The sequence below is a fragment of the Gastrolobium bilobum genome, unplaced genomic scaffold, assembly GCF_033153095.1.
Source record: "Gastrolobium bilobum isolate Gb01-03AN ecotype WA unplaced genomic scaffold, APGP_CSIRO_Gbil_v1 utg1578, whole genome shotgun sequence".
NCBI lineage: Eukaryota > Viridiplantae > Streptophyta > Magnoliopsida > Fabales > Fabaceae > Gastrolobium > Gastrolobium bilobum.
The window spans coordinates 566,945-577,338 of NW_026899219.1; positions in this window are offsets into that span (position 1 = coordinate 566,945).

The window sequence follows — 10,394 nt, forward strand, 5'->3', positions numbered from 1 at the left end:
TCCAAACGTAATTTATTCTTAATTAATATAAATATTTATCTCTCCTACTTAAATTTCCAACAAATATCAAATATATTCGGATGGAGACCCTTCCAAAGAAGCCTATAGTGTTCTAGAATGTCATGGGGATTTGATCAATGGAACTTTGGAGCTGGGGATTGTACAAAAACTTACACACAACAGTCATCCCCGGAGAAAATATTTAGTGTGGAAAGTTACACATTTTTTTGTTACCAAACGCGAGATTCTCATGTAGCCAAGGTTGGTTTATCGGGGAATGAAAAATATTCCGGATACCAAAAGCCCCTGTGTTTGGATTACCTTTTAAAAAAAATTACTTTTATGTCCTGCTTATTTTAAAAGTGCTTTTTATAAAAGTTAAAATTATTTAGATTTTTTTTAAAAAAAATTTGACTTTTGATTTTTGCTTTTTTAAGAAGTAAAAAGTTTTAGCTTATGAAAAAAATCAGATTTTTGACTTTTTTTATGAGTTCTGTTTTTTTTAAAAGTAGACATCCAAAGACATTTTAGAATAAAAATGCTTTTTTTTTTTGAAAAAAAAGTAATTTTTAACTTTAAAAAAATCATCCAAACAGGATCCCTTATGCTTCACTTTACAATAAATAGGACCGGCTACTGATTCCTTATGCTTCACTTTGTTTTAGTAAAAGTTTCCAAAAAAATAAAAAAGTTATGAATTTTTTTTCTAAATTGATATGACTTTTAGAATAAATAAGTAAAGGTATTCTCACAAAAAAAAATAAGTACCTTTAGTTTAAAGTCTGTTTGACATTTTTTTATTAAAATTATTTTTAAGCAAAAGTTAATAATTTTTTTTAAAAATAAGGCTAAAAATATATTTTCTTTTGGAAATACAGGCTAAATTTTTTTTTGGTAATTACATAAAGTTGTTTTCAAAATTTTGATGAGGAGATGAAAAGATTTGTTATTAAGATAAATTATTAAAGTAACGAGCAAAATAAAAAATATAAATTTAAATAAAAGTAAAATTAGAAAATAAATATAAGAACTTTAAAAATATATATCTTAAAAAAAAAACTTTTATTAGAAGATTTTAAATTTTATTTTTTTATTTATTATAAAAAAAATTCTGTTATAACAAATTTTTTTGTAAAAATATAGTTGACTAAACTTATCCTAATAAAAAAATAGCAGCTAAAAATTAAACCCCCCAATAGACACCTAATAAGTTAATCGTAGAATATTCTTTCCACTAAATAAAGGAGAGTAAATAATAGTTTTACTTGCTCACTATAGAAGAGTCTTGTTCCAATTTTAAAAACTTATTTAGACAAAAGGCTCAAAGATTATTGTTGGACTTGCTAAAGAGTAGGTAAGCATTGCGCAAGTATATGCAGCCACAAGTAATATAGGATTTATAAGTCCCAGTTATTGTTCTCACAAAGATCTTTTGGCGAAAAGTTCAAAAGCACAAAGTGCAATTGCTTAAGATTGAATTTTTAAAAAGAGAGTAACAGTAAAAATAACATAACACAAAACTGCTCTGAAATAGCACTGATTACGTTACTATTTTTTTTTAGACTTTTCTGAATTAATTTCTTGAATCAATTGTTCTAAAAGATGAAAAATAATAAGAAAGCAATTTAAGTATTGTTTTGTCTATTTTGATGTAAAGAGATTTTTATAAAAGAAATACAACAGAAGGATGATTAAAATTCTAAATCAGAGAAAAAATGAGTTGGTGAAAATCTTTAGAAAAATAGGTTGGGCTTTCAGTTTACCCTTCCCACAACATTGGAAGGAATGTCAATTACAGATTGCTTAATTTTAATTCCCAGTTAACGAATCACTCTTGTTAATTTTAATATCTTAAAATCATTTTATCTCAAAACTTCATTCACACATCTCTGTGCTGAATGAAGTGGGGACTCTTGTATTTCAAATCCAAAGTTACATGGTGGCTTCCCTCATCTCTAAGTGACAGTCCTTGAATGATCTCTCATTCAAGTCCATGTGCTTAATGCATTTTCCCGAATTAGCCACCTCTCGATGACTTTTTCCTAACACAACATCGAACATCAGGCCTCAATGAAAGAATGTTTTGTAGATACAATGTATGTTTTGATGATTACAAAGTGGCAACAATAAAAAGAGAAGAGTATTAATCAAGAGCAAAAAGCATCAACCATATGTGGATATTGAAGATGTATGATGTAGCCACACAAGAAGAGTAATGACATATCAAAGTAACAAGATCATTGGATCAAGAGCAACAAGGAATAATTAGAAGAGCAACACCAAGATCAAAGACAACATCTAAGAGAAGCTCAATATCATAACATGGTGAAAAATGATCAAAACCAACAGAGTGTCAAGCATTGTCATATCCAACAAGTCAAAGCATCGAGCTCAAGTAAAAATCCAAGACACAAGACATGAAACTAAGTCTAAAATTATATTTAGAATATATATTTAGGACTTAGAATATGTGTGAGGGTATATGATAGATTGCATTGCATGAGCTCAAAATTTGTCTCAAAGTAAACGTGTTTTTCGAATTGCATAATCATAACTTTTATATACTTGAAAGAAATTTGAAAAACCCATGGAAAAGATCCTTGACATATTTTATAACTTCAAAACATATTTATCAAGTCAAGATCTTTCACAAAAAGTGGTTGGAAGCAAGCAAAAACACATTTGAACTTAAAATTTATTGCATAATTTTGCTTCTGACTTCCATACAATTTATCGTATCCAATATGATGGATTTAGATCTTGTGTTTTTTATAAAAGTTATAGATCTTTCTTTTATCTTTCCAACGAGACCAAGATCACATCAATTCGACAAGAATAGCTCAAGTTATGCGCAAAATATGAAACAATATTATTGCTGTCGTATTTCCAACCTTTCCAACAGGTTTGGAATCGATTCCTTATGAGTAGGAATCGATTCTCACTCTCTAGAAAAGTTGGGAATCGATTTCCCCTTGCGACAAAAAGCCTATAACTGTTATAAACAACTAGTTTTGAGAAAAATCACTATAAATACATTCCTTATGACCCTAAAATGATTTGATCATTATTCGTACACATCTTAAGAATGATTTGAGAGCTTCTACACTATCATTTGCATATTCTTTCATATCTTCAAAGATCAAACATAGTTGAGCTCATATCTTGAAAATTCATATACCCATAGTGCTTCAAGTTGTATATCCACACTTTGAGAGTGTATATTCATTTCTAAATATTTCTCTCCTTGTATTCTTGAGTTGAAAGGGTTGTGAGACCCATTGTTTGAGAGGTAGCCAGATACCTAAGTAAATTTGGAGTGAATTGTAAGGTTGCCAAGTACTCGTAAATTTGGAGATTGTAAGGTATCCAAGAACCCGAAGTCTTGGAAGATTGTTAAGGTTTGTCAAGCACCCGTGAAGCTTGACCATTAGTGAAAGAGTTGATCGAGCGGCTTCAGTCTAGACGTAGGTCACAAGTGGTGGTGACCGAACCAGGGTATATTGTGTTTGCAATTTGCAATTCTCTAAACTCTAAACTCTTTATTTCTAGCACTTTAATTTCTTCTTTGATATCTTGTATGTGCTAGAATTAGTTCTATAATTGTGATATATTATATATTATGGATTGTTTGAATGTATTGATTAGCTTTTCACATATCAAAGTTTGGTTGAAATGATTATTTAGAAACTAGAAGGGGTTTTTGAGAAAATCTTGTAATACTCAATTCACCCCCCTCTTGAGTATGGAAGCCACATTCCTAACATGTTTAAATAACAAGCACGTCATTAAACAACTTAGAATTAAAAATTAACAATAGTAATTAGCAATCAACCATCACTGAGGTTTGGGTAACCTAAACCCAACCTTCAAAGGTTTAGCTCATACCCAAAAGGGTTGAGCTACAAAAACAACAAACAAAAATTAAAAGGAAATTACAACTAACAAATGGAAATTACGAGGGAGAAACTATATCCGCAAAATAGCTCTGCTACAGTGCTAAAAAAAAACTAACAAAAAAGAAAAAAATGTAAAAATGTAAAGATCAAAACAGACCACAACGAAAAATAGAAAAGATGGAGAGAAAAAAGTGCCTACAATGCTTTGCTTTTCTCTTTTATAGCTGATGCTCCCACATGCAGAGATGATTCACACATTAGCTGGTACGTGCTACGCGCTCCTCCCAATTGTATGATTCCTTTGCAAAGGCAGTAACCGCACTCCAAAAATTGCTTCAGCCAACAATCCTAACAAACTCCAGCTCACCCAATCAGTTATTGGTAGTGTTTGGCATTTTCTGTTTAAATAAAAATGACTAGGGTCATTGTTTTGGTTTGAATGCTCACTTAAGGGACAATGGGTGAGGGGCTAAGGCTCGATGGGTAAACAAAAATTAAAAACCCGGTGTGGGTTGGTGGTTTGATTTGTAAAGAAGAATCAAGATGGAAGGTTTAGGATTGTGGTTGGATGGAAATGGATTGGTTCGCACGATGAGGGTTAGGGTTCGATGGTTTCAGAATGCTTTTTCCCAATTGTGTACAACGCTGCCTTGTCTTTCTTTCTTCCAATTTCCTTTCTTTCTGTTGCTCAACTAGGATCTCCTGACTTGCATTGCAAAATCCAGCCCACTTTCTTTTCTTTTCTTTCTTCCTTCTTTGCTTTGGAAAGTCTTAATATGTGGGCCTGAAAATCAAAATGAAACCTATTAGCATTTAAATCAACAACATTTCATGTCAATGTAATTGGGATATATATTAACACAAAAAATATTCTTTTTTACATTTTCATTTCAGAAATCATATATTTTAAGTCACATTTCATGGACTTATCAATTATTAAAAACCCTTTTAAACTTAAAAAATTAACTTATTTAATTAAATAAGTATGATTTTTTTAAATGTCTAAGCACATTAGCTTGTTTAAAGTTTTGGGTCGTTAGCCTGTTTAAAAGCTTGTTAACCTATTTAAAGAAAATATATTCATTTATTTAAAAGTATAATGAATTAAACTTTTAAGTTAGGCCAAGTATTAAAAAAAACATATCAAATAAATAACTCAAACTCAGGTATTATGTATGAGAGATAAGGAAACAAAATTTAGTCTCAACTAGAGGTGTAAATGGGCTGGGCTTTGGCCTTCATGGCCCAAGCCTATGTAAAAAAAAATTCAGCCTATCTGGCCAATTAAAGGCTTTATTTGTAGGCCAAGCCCGACCTATTTTTAAAAATAAGAAAACCTGACATGGCCTACAAGCCTTGTAGGCCTCCCACTGTAGATACTAAGCAAAGAAAATAATTATATAGAGCAAAGAAAGTTCCATTCATGCATGCACTAGTACTTCTCATAAGAAAAAAATGACAAACAAAAAAGAGTCAACATAATACCTCAATTCTAGAATGTATATCATAGAGGAATAGAGTCAAAGAAATGGAGAAAATAAAAAAATACAATTATTGGGTGCTGAAATAAAGTCTACAAGAGAATGTCATTCATTTAAAAATCTTCAAACCACCATCAAGACAAGAGAAAGAAAAGACGAAGCCGAGAGTGAGAAGCAGCGGTGCACATAAAAATTATGGTTGGTATTGGTACTTTGCCACATAAAATAAATATTATTTTATTTTAATAAATTAAATAAGTCAGCCTACAAGACTTTAGGCCAAACTTGACAAAATTAGCCTATGACCTATTTGTTAAAAATACTTTCTTATAAGCCTAAACCTACTCTACTTTCTCTGAAAGGCCGGGCTAGGCTCGGCTCAATGTAGGCTGGACTGGACTAGCCTGACCCATTTACACCCCTAGACTCAACCTAGCTATTCCCGTATTTGAATGCAGCCATCTATCAAAGAACATTCGAGGCCTTGTTCTTGTATTGATTAAATTTCTTACACTTATTATTCCATGTGCCGTCAATTTGTGCCAACCGTTAAATATGATACGTTCTTGCAAAAGAGAAAAAAATAATACTCAAGAGGAAGAACATTAAAGAAAGTTGTTTCCCCGTGGTTTAATTTATTGGTTTTTGGTAGGAATTGAAGATGAATGGCCAATATATAGGGGAATCTTGAGGCTAGCCTTGGTGGACCTTTATCCATGTGCACATGGATTAATAATTTGGTATTTGATTAGTGCTATAATTATAAGAGATACACAAATTCATACCTCCTCTTTCACAGATATGTTTGATAAATTGTCGATGACTATTGTCTTACACTGATTTTAAGGTGAATAACTAGCCATTTCTTTAGTTTAAGTGGAGTCAATTCATATCCAGTGGTTTAAAGATAAAGACACTTGCTTTCCATTCTCTTTCTCTTTTTCATGTTGTTTTCTTGTTACCTGATAAAGAGTGAGACGAGTGCAACCTAAAAATATAACAGTACATTAGATTTTTTTTTTTATTTTTTTTTTTAAACTTCTTTGATGTTGCGGGTTTAGAAAGAAATTAATCTTTGTCCTATTTTCCCTATTTGGAGGGTTGTTTTTTTTGGGTTACAGTCCTTATCCTAAGATTTGTTAGGTACCAATAAAACTATATTAAAGAAAAGGACACCGCTAAGTAATTATCATTTTTGTTGTAACTTTTCACCTCAACTCTCTTTTTTTTTTTTTTTTTTTTTTTATGTTACCGAACAGCAATTATCTTATTAGGAGTGTTATCAAACTCAAATCGATTATTGACTCGGTTAAAATATTAAGTTAATGGATCACCGATTCAATCAATGAATTACTAGTTCAAACATATAAATTAAATATATATAATAAATATAAAATTAGAAATATTTTAACTAATAATTAGAGTTAATCTAGTGGTAAGTGCTATAATTTATAATCCACACGATATAGGTTTGAATTTTATTAATGGCATCTTTCAAATATTTTGTCCAAATTTTTTTAAAATTATTAAAAAAAAAAAAATCAATGCAAATTTAATATTGGTTAAATCCAATTCATAATCGATTCACCAATTTTATATTGGATTAAATACATAACCAATCCAATATATAAACCGCACTTTTTATAAGAAAAAATTACTCTTATGTTACCTATGATAACTTTCTTTCCTACACTTTGATAACTGTGCCACATTTTTATTTTTTATTTTTCAGGTGATGGAGTCCACAAATTTATCTCTATGACATGAGATAACTTATTTCCTTTAACATGAGATTAGTAAAATCCATTTTTATAACCCTGGTCTATACCTATACATGTTCTTAGGTTGCTTTCGTTTCAAGGGTGCAACAATGGCTGTTAACGGATTGACTATGCCTAAGGAGGTTCAGTGAGATGTGACAGAGACTCAGTCTATGAAAAGGTTTCGTTATTTTTTTTTGTTATAATTCTTTGTATAAATAACAATGCTTCGAAATTTGAACCATTCTTTTTTTGAATATAACCTATCTAGGTGGTTGCTTAAAATCAGGTCGTGAACTGTTGATCACGAGGTTTAGGTATAGATTAGTTTGTGATAAATTGCTATTTTTAGGTAAGTTCGGTTAAAAAAATCCAAGAGATACCTACCATGTCTTCTAAAAAAATAAAAATCCGTTGACTTTATTAACATAATTTATAATAAATCAGATTGTGTCTTCATTCACATGTTGGTTGGGCTTAATCTTTGAACTGAGATGATAGTTCCTATGCTTAAACAGTGGCATAGATGGACCTGAATCAACTAATCTGATTAGGTGGCGGATAACACTAGCCCCTCAACTACTTTTTTTTTCTTTTTTTGCCACAGTACCCAAAAACCATTTATTTCATGCAATTTTAAGGGAAATAAAATTCACATACTTAGTGCTAGGTGAATGAAAAAAGTTTATATAAATTGGAAATTAAGTATGTTTGTCTAGTGTGATGCACCAAGAAGGACCAATGCTACACAAGAAGGACCAATGATAATTTATGTCACTACTCACTGGTAGCTTCTTTGGTTTAATTACACATGAATAAATGGCGCCCTAAAAGCAATCGCTTCCTAAGGAAGGAAAAGCGTGGTCCAGTCTCTTTGCAGTTGTGTATTGTGACATAATTGTAATGAGAGGTGTTGCTTTCTTTCACATTATGCTCACTCTTGTCACCATCTTCCATGTGGGTTTAATGGAAAATGAATTGTCCATCCCAATCATCTTCCTCGCTTTCATACCTAATGCGTAGTTTTCTAAGCTTTAAATTTGATGCCCGGAATCAAAACTTTTCTTATATCAACAAGTTTCTAATTATATGTAATTAAGCATTAAAAGCGTGTGAAAATTTTGGTCACCAATGTAAAGAACTCTGAAATTTGTAGTTTATTTTATGGGAAAAGTGTCTATACTTTTAAATTACACAACTTACATCATTTCACTCTCACAAAGAGGTGGGACCCACAACTTTATTTTTTTTGTCAACTCTCTCTCCTCCTTTATCTATCTCTTTCTCTCTCTTAAAATGACACAACTTTGCATCCTTCAAAATTATACACACTTTTCCCTTATTTTATTGCTCGATAACTTCTATTTGCCCACTTATATTATCAAAATATCTCCAATACTCTCATAGAGTACATCTTCGAAAAAAATAATACATCTGATTTTATTACTTTACTCACTAGTACTCTTTTATCATTAATCACTTGAATCCTACTTCTATTAAATTATGGACTCAAACGTCTTAATAATAATATTTTGGCACTATTAATTTGTTTAGCACTTCTCATTTATTATAGCAGTTGCAAAACTCTTCCGTGTTCAGGACGGAAGCATTTGTTGACTTGACTTTCCATTTTATTCTTCGAACAGAGAATTTGTGAGGAAGAAAAAAATAGGACTAAATCAATATGCTGCACAATTACATAAATTCATTGAGCAGCGGACACTGTTTCTTTCTCTCTGTCAGAATTCTGTTACATTTGCTCAAAAAATTGTATGGCAGAACCATTTTAACTTGCCATTAATTACTTATTTAATACATACTGTCCTTACTATTACTAGCAACGTGATATTTACAGAGCTTGCCTGCACATGTGTCCTACTCACGTTACCGACCACCCTTTTATCAAGTACAGTGAAAGATGAGGTTATATTTTATTTATAATTTTTATTTAAATATTTTTTCCACCCCAATCATATTTCACTCCTTTACGTTTGTAAAATGGTCATAATTAATTCATATCAGTGTAAGTGTTATACTAAATATTAACGATGGATTCTATTTATATTTAATAGTTTTAATTTATTAATCATATATATTAATATATGCAAATTTGAATTTGGTTTGGAATTATCATACGTGGAATACAAGGCCCTAATCCATAAATGACCCATTAAACCCAATAATTAAGACTTAAAGCTAAAGAAACACATTTAATGATGGTAGCTCAATAGATGTAAGTGAATTGAGAGAACGGAAAAGAAAATCCCCACCAATGTCATTTTGAAAAGGATATAATACCTTAATCCTCGATCTGTCCCACAATTAGACCCATAGTCGACTTAAAGAATTGAAGTTTATAGGATACCCGAGAATGCCTATTCGTCTCAAAGAGATAATTATGTTTGACATCCAAAAAAAAAAGCTAAAGAAATGCATCCACCCCGTGTTGATGTCATCCTAAGGCATACAATTACGATATCAATAACCTAGAACTCTACAACTACCCTAATAGTCATTAGCTAATGGGCAGATACCTAGTTTCCGCTATACCTATAAGATATAGCCTATAAATAAGTATCTAACACATGAAATAGCCTACCCACTAATGATGTTAAATGCCGCTTTACTAAGGTGGCATAAGTAGGATGACCGGAAGCTCAAAGTCCAAATATGATAATCTAATTCATCTCGATTAAATCTCATTATTCACATACTAACTTGAGTGTTGGAATGCTTTGTAGGAACAAGCATAAGCAGGATAACCAACTATTGTGTAAGAGAGGCTTAAAGCCCAAATATAATCATCTAACTCATATTGACTAAAGCTCATTATTCACATACTAATTTGAGTGTCAGTTGCATGAACTCCACATTTCTCTCGGCCAATCAAGACATTCTAGCAACAAACTCTTCACCCTGCCAAATGATCCTACAAAGAAATCCCTCCTCAACATCCTGCCAGCTATTGCAGTAGGCTTAACCATGAGTGATTCAGTTCAATCCTTTTAAACAGATGAGAATTTAATAGAAGCTAATTCTTATATGTAAATGCAATTAACGATTAAAATTAAGTAAGAAACTTTTTATTTTATAGAGAATAAATTAATCGTTCCAAAACACTGGCAACTGTTACTTGCATCCATTTTTGGATTGCTAGCACTCTCCTTTTAAGCATTTCAGTTGATTGCACGAATGCATTTCTTAAGACATGTATCCTTCTAATACTATCCTAAAAGCTGCTTTATTCTCAAAAGACA